Source organism: Mauremys mutica, chromosome 8, assembly GCF_020497125.1.
Source record: "Mauremys mutica isolate MM-2020 ecotype Southern chromosome 8, ASM2049712v1, whole genome shotgun sequence".
In the NCBI taxonomy this organism is placed as follows: domain Eukaryota; kingdom Metazoa; phylum Chordata; order Testudines; family Geoemydidae; genus Mauremys; species Mauremys mutica.
In genome coordinates this window covers 43,783,694-43,792,722 of record NC_059079.1, presented here as the reverse complement: position 1 = coordinate 43,792,722, position 9,029 = coordinate 43,783,694, and positions in this window count along the sequence as shown.

The following is a 9,029-nucleotide window of genomic DNA, read 5'->3' as shown; positions in this document are numbered from 1 at the left end:
AATAATTTCCAATGGCAGAGAAAAAACTGAAATCTTGTGGTTTGTAGACCTATGAGGTATAATCAAGTTAAAAGGTGGCTTTTTTTAAATTAAAAAAAAACAGGATCCTTCCCCTTCTCCTCACCACATACTGAATCTTAATTAAAGTACTTGTACATGTTAAACTTATCTTTACTGTATAATTCATTTTGGCAAACAGGAAAGTCACCAATGTACATAACATATGTCACAGTCAGTTAAAAAATCCAGCAGAATATCTTATTGATTTCATTCAACTACCTCCCACAAAGAAATTTAATGAAGTTGGTAGTGAAAGAGGACAAGCCTCATGTTTTTTGCCACTGTACCAAATACCTCCAGTAAAACATTGTGTCATCTCTACCTCCATCATGGGATGATCTATTTTAATAGCATGTGAGGAGCAATTGATCTTACAGGTAAAAGATAACCCTAAAGCAGCAGCATCCTAGAAAAGCAGAACAGAAATCACCAGCTGCTGTTTCCAACTGAAAGCAAGCGATAGTAAGAGCTACATTTTACAGGGCCAAAGTAACATTTTGCTCCATGTGAAATATTTGTTATATTACAAACCAAAAAAACCCACAACCCCTACCTAACTGACTATATTAAAATTGGGGCAGGGGAAGGATGGTAGTGTTAATATGTAAGGGGATGCATGGGCCAGTTCTCAAAACATTGGATATAATTTTCCACCACATTTGACCAGCTAAATACACACAAACTCTGAAGGGTTTTGGCAAGATCCACAGTATTTTTTCTACTGACACACTAAGAGAAGAAATCTCAGAATGGATGAAATCATTGTGGTAGAATGTGTTTGTATATTTTAAAAGAATCAGGGGTCAAGACAATATTCTAAAGGCAATTTATGGTAGTAATTCCATGCATGTTTTCTGTGTTGTCTATTCCATGAAGCTGCTCTCATCTGACTTCCTAAATGGATGAGCGCCAATGCAAACTGTAAGTATTAACGGCTGCCAAGAGAAATTGTCACTCAGTGCAGTCCCTTTCCCAAAGCATGTGCCTCACCCATGGATTAACTGTTAGCTCAGGAAGTGATGGTGAAATCTAACTCTTTATTTTATCTTCTAAATGCAACAGTGTCGTTCTATTGGCAACAGAAAGGCACTTTCTATTTATTAAGCAATATTGGGCAAATCTATTTATTAAGCAATATTGGGCAAATCTCGACAAGAGTCTCATTTTCCCACTTCTTTAGGTTTTTAGAATAATTTCTGTAGAACCCCGTTAAATCCGGTAGGAGCAGTCCTTGAGGATGATGTCCAGGCCCATCATGCCCCAAAGCCCAGCTCTACAGAGGTTCCTTCCCTGATGACATGTAGAAGGAGGTGGCGTGTGAGGGTGGAAGTCTGAGGTGCAAAGGCAACTACAAGGGCTCACTGTCCTCCTCTTTCCACACAGACATCATAGGGAATACCCAGATTCCTGGCAGGCCGACTCTCTTTAGCTGAGCAAGCTGGCAGGAGGAGCAATGAAAAAGCAAGCGCTGGCTGCTCAGCAGAACTAGGACAGCTACTCCTGTTGGCCGTTATAGGAACTGCACCAAAAAAAATCAGTCCTTGCTACTTAAGACAGTGGCCCAAATCTGTGTACTGTTAGCAAGTCTGTGTATTTAAGACCTATATCTCAGAGCAAAATTATGAAGGCTCCTGTGTTGGAGAATTTAATTTCTCCATCTGGGGATAGTATAGGTACTCTGAGCCACCTGACCTCTCTGAGACAAGTGAGTTCAAATTTAAGGGAATGGGATTCCTTTCAAACATTTGCTTCTGTTAAAGTGTGTGTGTGATATCAGAAGGCCCTAAATGTAGACGAAACATATTGCAAATTGGTGGCAGTGAGCTTAAGTACTGATACAAAGCATCCTACAGTCATTCAAATGTGAACCAAAGTTAATTCAGCTGAACTGTTACTATCTTGTTACATTTGCAGTGAATCCTACCTAATAAAAGTCAGGAATAGAGGTGGTAATAAAGGTGGATGGGAATGATGCCCAGTTCATTTGGGATACTTTGAGATAGTTTTTGAAGACAGGAGGGTACCAGAAAAAGGACAGTGTTTTGTACGGGATTCACTGTATTTATCCTGAAATCCTCACAAAAGTGACTAATTTACTGGCTGACTTACTTGTGAAAAGTTCAATTTAAAGTTGAAATATGAAATCCTAACATTCTCACCTATAAATAACCAAATACATTTTGCAAAGTTAATTCCTGGGGGCCAATACTACTTAGCTTCAATCTTCCATGGTGGGTTCATTACATTCTGGAAAACATAGTCAAGGGTGAAAAAGCCACTCACAGAGCTGTCAGACTGCTGATATTCCAACCTCCAGCTTCCTTGCATGTCTGGCAGCCAAAGAAGCATTCTAGTATTTCCAGTGTCTTTTGAGAAAGGACTTTGATAACCAGTCTAAATACAATCATAATATTCTGTGGACAATGGAAGACAATAAACAGCTTTGAGATTTCTAGAGTCTTCTATTAGCTTGTCAGAAGCCATTATCAAAACTTCAAGTTATTTTAAGAATCTCAGTTATTAAAAAAAATAAAAGGGAGGGGGTGTAATTAGTTCTGATGTAGGACTTATTTAATGCTCTTCTGGATATTTCAGAAGAAGCCATCATCAGAGTACAGATTACATTGGATCAGCAATTTGAAAAGGATTTTAAATGCTGGAACACTTCCTTGGCAATTAGACATCTGAGAAAGTCTGGCACTATCCACTTCCAACTATCAGCCATGTATGCACTTTTTCCAGTCTTGTTTTCTTGAATGAAATGAGGAAATCCCAAACAGAATTTGGAATTGACTTAGAAAAATCAGCTAGATTTGGCTTTCCTAAAGGCAGTCCATCATTTATAGAAGTGTTCATTATTGTTGCTGTTGCGACTTTGAACTGAACTTTTCTTCATTAACAGTAACAATGGTCTGTTTGCTTTCTGTATATAGATATTAAAGAAACTGGGTAAAGTTTCAAATAGGCATGAGGGGTTTTAGCCAAGCAATTCTGACTAATGGGAACAGCACCGATAAACCCCACCACACTGATTTGAACATTGTGTCTTCATCAGGGATTTCCCTACACCTCCCCTACACACCCCGAATTTCCCCAACACCCCCACCCCTCAGTTTTGTGAATTAGTTACATGCAATGTTGCCAATTTAGTGATTGTTTGGAAATTTGAATTGAAATTGAAACATTAATACATACTTTAAAAGCATATAAAGTGTATGATAAAATACGTGCATCTGAAAAAGTATAATAGATTTGAAAAGTATGAACATAAACTAGCTTCCTTATACAACTTTGTTTTTTATGACGATGTCAGTACATTCATTTCTGTGATGTTGGCCAAATTATGATTTGTAAGCAAAGTCTAAATGAGCTCTCCCTGACAGCTAGTGATGAGCTGGGGGCTGTGGGGAAAGGCTTCAGGACCAGACTGTATTTACAGTCTCACCTAATCTACCTAGGTATCTAGCAAACAGAGCTGTGTTGCCCAAGTGATAGATTTCGGCTGGGGATGGGTTACAAATCACTTGAATGTGGGGTGGGGAATGAAATGTTATTGTATGAGTAAAGGGCAGTAGAACTGTAATTAGCCTGTGCTGATTGAGGGCATGGAGAGAGCATGGGGACAGGTGTTTTGTCTGATGGTCTGCCTGAGTCACAAGTACTATTTGACCTGCCCTTCTCCACTGTTTAAAGACAGAGCTGATTAGGCTCCATAGATAGTCTTTTGTTTTGTTAAGTGACCGCTACAGCTGAAATCACTGATAATCAGGTCTAAGTGGAAGAGAGGGCCCAGTTTGCACTAGCAGCAAGGTTCCCCCACTGAGAGCTAGGTGGAACCTCAAGAGACATGTGAACAAACATGGCTGTGGCATCATACTTTCTATTTAAGCAAGAGATACGACACACTACAAACTAGAGGCCAATGTTAAGTGCATTGTCACTTGTTCATCTTGAAGTTGAACACTGGTTCCGAACAAGACCAGCAAATGCTCACTATCTTTCAGCAAGAAACTCAACTGACTGGCTAGAAGCATATGGTGCAACAGTTGAAAAAGTGAAGACCTCTCTCACCACATTCAAAAAAATTGTATACATGGCTGATGAATGCACTGATGCAAATGGGCAAGTATTAAGTCATTGTGTATGTTATCTTGATGTCAGTGGTAGGCCAATAGATGCATTTCTAGATGTTCAAGTTATAAAAGACACATCAGCTGCATCTGTGACAACCCACATCTTAGAAGAGTTAAATGCTTGTCAATTGGACCCCAAACAGATGGCTACTTCTGCATTTGATGGAGCCGCAAACTCCTCTGGAAGACATGGTGGAGTATAAGCTTTGCTCAGAGAAAAGTGTAACCCTAATCTCTCCTACACACACTACAGAGGCCATCTACTCCGTCTAGCGCTAGTACAAGCTGAAGACTCTTCAAAAGACATTTAAAAAGCTATAAATTTAATGTCTTCATTATATTCTTTTTTCAGCAAGAGTCCAAAATACTGAATATCTTGGAAAATATAGATGATACACTGGGACTGAAGTTTAAAGTAGTCCAACCTAGGAAAACCCTCTGGCTTTCTCATGAGCGATCCTTGGCTGTTGTCTTAAAATTACTCCAGCCATTATTACTGACTTTGGAAAGTATCTACCAAGATGGGATGGATCTAAGTAGTGAGGCTGGTGGATTACTTTTGCTACTACGTTCAGAGAAGACTATTGCCATTCTCCCTCTTGTAAGTCTACTGTTGAAACCACTTGAATCATTAAACAATGCCATCCAGGCATCTGCTACAACAGTAGTAGATCTTTGTCCAGCAATAGAAGCTACGTTTGGATCAATCAGAGAGCTATCCATTGAAAAAGTACTGGAAGAAGCAAAGACTTCAGTCCAGAAGTTGACTAATGAAGGCATTTATATTGAATCCTTAAGTGAAGAGGACAAGAAGTGTTTAAGACAATTGAAAAAGTACACAGACTTTATTCTTAAAAATGTACAACAGCGACTTCTAGATTCTACTCAACCTCTACGTAGCTTTTACAGATCCCTGTCCTATAAAACACTGACAGTTGAGTGAAGTGAGGCACTACCAGCAATGGGGCTGCCATTTGCTCAGGACAGAATAGAAAATTTGAACACAGAGAGGAATATCATACGATGAATGAATGAAGATTTGACTTCAACTTCTTTTTTATTATCACTAGTGGCTCGACCTGATCTTTATGCTATGTTTCTTGGGATGAAAGAAGTAGGAATTCATCTCTTGCTACTCCTAGTCACAACAGCTACAGCTGAGTGTTCTTTTTCATCGTTGAATAGAATTTTGTGTTCTGAAAGAAGTCACCTACTGTCTGATCGTGTGATTGAACTAATGAGCATATCAATTGAAGGAATGGAATTACTGGACACATGAGAAGCCACCAAAGATGAACACGTTGCGTTCAAGAAGTTCATTAACAGAGTTGTGCAAAATTATAACAAGAAACCAAGAAGAATGATAGATGTCATGCTTCATAGAATGCTTGAGTAGCCACTTTAATTTGTGTGATGATTTCAAAACATGAGTTAAATCTAATAAAATAGTCATGAAACAGTTTTCAGTTTTTACTATGGTGCCATACAGCCCACCTTCACCCTCACAGTCTCACCCCTCATCGGCCTTGACGTCCCCCTCCCCCGTAAATTTGAACACCCACCCCCAATTTCAGTTCCTGGGGAAAACACTGGATAACTGTATTCCTTCACTCTTCAAATGAGACACTTTAAATAAACTATCTTTTAAAAAATAAATTTTATTGTATGGTTTGTGAAACAAAATTCAATTCAGAAAAAAATGTTACTATACCAGAATTATTTTTGATTTGTTGAAGTATTTTTAATATATTGTGTATCAGAATGTAAGACTTTATGTTGTATATAGTAATGATCTGCTTGATATGTGAAAGTACCATCAGTTCCACTGCATGGAATTAGAACTGTTCACATATGTGTCTGAGGTCCATCACACTCATATAAGTTTCTGGATTACGCATGAATAATGCAAGAATCAGTTATCCAAGGTTTAATTCCAGGATCATGCCTAGGTAAGAAGGTATTCCTTGCAGTTTTGCGAGTATGGACCTATACTTATGACAACTATCAGAGATCCTCTAACTCATATAAGCTTTATCCTGATTACCATAATGAAGTGATAATAACTATAGTGTTCAGGATACTGCCTGTCATGCAGTGTAAGTGATCATAGATTTGTTCCAGTATTATTACACAGAATTTTGGAGTTTTGCTTTATAATCTTCATGTATAAGAACATCCTTTGTAGGAATGTGCACACTGGAGAACAGGGCTGGTTACCCAGTCACTAAGGCCTGGTCTACACTAGTCAGTTATTTTGGAATTAGCCGATTTAATTTGAAAAAAAAAAGATTCTGTCCACATGACCAAACCGTTTTTTGGGGTTTTTTTATTTAAAGGGCTCTTTAATCCGATTTCTATACTCCACTTCGGCAAATGGAGTGGCACTTAAATCAAGATCATAATCCCAGGCTAAAGGTATTATGGATGCAATTCGACGTTATTGGCCTCCAGGAGCTATCCCAGAATGCTCCTTTGTGACCGCTCTGGACAACACAATCAACTCCGATGCACTAACCAGGTGGGCAGGAAAGCCCCGGGAACTTTTGAATTTCATTTTCTGTTTGGTCACCATCAGCACAGTCCACCATCACAGGCGACCATGCAGAGTCCACCACCACAAGAGATCACGCAGTCCCGGATTCGCAGACGAGCTCCAGCATAGTCCGAACGGGAGGTACTGGATTTCATTGCACGTTGGGGAGTCTGTTACGGCAGAACTACATTCCAAAAAAAGCAACGCAAATACGTACGCTAAAGTCTCCAGGGCCATGACAGAAAGAGGCTACTCCAGGGACACAGAGCAGTGTCATACAAAAATCAAGGAGCTCAGGCAAGCATACCAAAAAGCCAGGGAGGCAAATGGGCGCTCTGGGTCACAGCCCCATACATTCCGCTTCTACCCTGAACTGCATGCAATTATGGGGGGTGATGCCACCACTACCCTACCACTGTCCATGCACACCTGCAAGGGGGAAGTTGCATGGAGCAAGGAGGATGAGTCATTGGAGGATGAAGAGGAGGAGGAGGAGGACAGTGCACAGGCAGCAAGTGAGGAATCCGTTTCCCACCCTAGCCAGGAACTATTCTTAACGCTGGAGCCAATAGCCTCCCCCCACTCCCAAGGTGAGCTCCCAGATCATGCCCCTGAAGAAGGTACTTCTGGTGAGTGAGAGCCTGATTGGAGCCACGTGGTGGGGGGCACAGGCGAAACCCAGCCGCATTGGGCTGTTTGCGTTTAGTTTAAAGGGCTCATCCCTGCTCAGAGCCTCATTGGAGCCATGCGGTAGGTGCGGGGGTGGTGTTGGTGTTGTGTAAAGCGATCATCCCAATGAGCCCGCAGGCCCTCTTTTTATATGGCAAATCCACCAGGCAAGGTGGCCCAGCAGTTTGAAAGCATTGAAATGAATGTGGAAGAAGCAGAACCCCACGTGCCCCTAGGCTGTCTGCAAGCTGAATTCTGTTGTGCTGTGTACTATGAATTGCCTATTTCACTGAGAAAGAGTGTCCCCTTTTGTTCTCTGAAATGTATCTTTTAAAATACTACCCTCCCTTTTTCTCTTCCCGCAGGTGCAAATGTTTCAACACGGCCCCTATCTACTCCATCCCAGAGGCTTGTCCAGATTAGAAGGAGGAAAAAATGAACTCGGGACAACATGTTTGCCAAGCTCATGCAGTCCTCCCACACTGATAGGGCTAGCTGAATGCATGAAGGCAAACAATTGCAGAGTCCCTTAAAGCATTACAGGAACATGAAGAGAGGAGGGACGCACACGATGAGAGCAGGCAGGACGCTATGGTCAAGCTCATGGGGGAGCAAACTGACATGCTCCGCTGTATGGTGGATCTAATGTGGAAAAGGCAGCAAGACCACAACTGCTGCTGCAGCCCCTGTTTAACCGCCCTCCTTCCTCCCCAAGTTCCATAGCCTCCTCACCCAGATACCCAAGAACACTAGGGGGGAGACTATGGGGGCCCACACACTCAACCCCAGAGAATCGCCCAAGCACCAGAAAGCTGGCATACGTGAACTTTTGATTTGGTTTCTAGACTTGTCCTTCCCTCCTCCTCCACCCCCTTAACCCAATACCGCGCCCTCCTCCCCGCCCCCCCTTCGGTCTACCTTCTGATTTCTCTCAATGTGTTGTGCAACAAATAATAAAGAAGGGTTTTTAAACAATTGTGACTTTATTTCCTTTTGTATATATAGGGGGAGGGTAACTTCAAGAGAAACAAACACAAATGTCACACCGTACCCTGGCCAGTCATGAAACTGGCTTGCAAAGCTTCTCTGATGTGCAGTGCAGCAGGGCGCACTGCACTCTTCTAATCGCCCTGTTGTCTGGCTGTGTGAAACTGGCCATTAGCCGAGTTGCCTCAACCTCCCACCCCTCCATAAACATCTCCCCTTTACTCTCACAGAGATTGTGGAGCACACAACAAGCAGCAATTACAATTGGAATATTGGTTGTGCTGAGATCTGAGTCAGTAAACTGCGTCAGCGCGCTTTCAAACATCCAGAAGCACATTCTACCACCATTCTGCATTCGCTCAGCCTATAGTTGAACTGCTCCTTACTACCGTCCAGGGTGCCTGTGTACAGCTTCATGAACCATGGCATTAAGGGGTAGGCTGGGTCCCAGAGGATAACTATAGGCATTTCAAAATCCCCAACAGTAATTTTCTGGTCTGGGAAGTAAGTCCCTTCCTGCAGCTGTTCAAACAGACCAGAGTTCCTGAAGATCTGAGCGTCATTCACTTTTCCCGGCCATCCCATGTTGATGTTGGTGAAATGTCCCTTGTGATCCACCAGTGCTTGCAGCACCATGGAAAAGTACC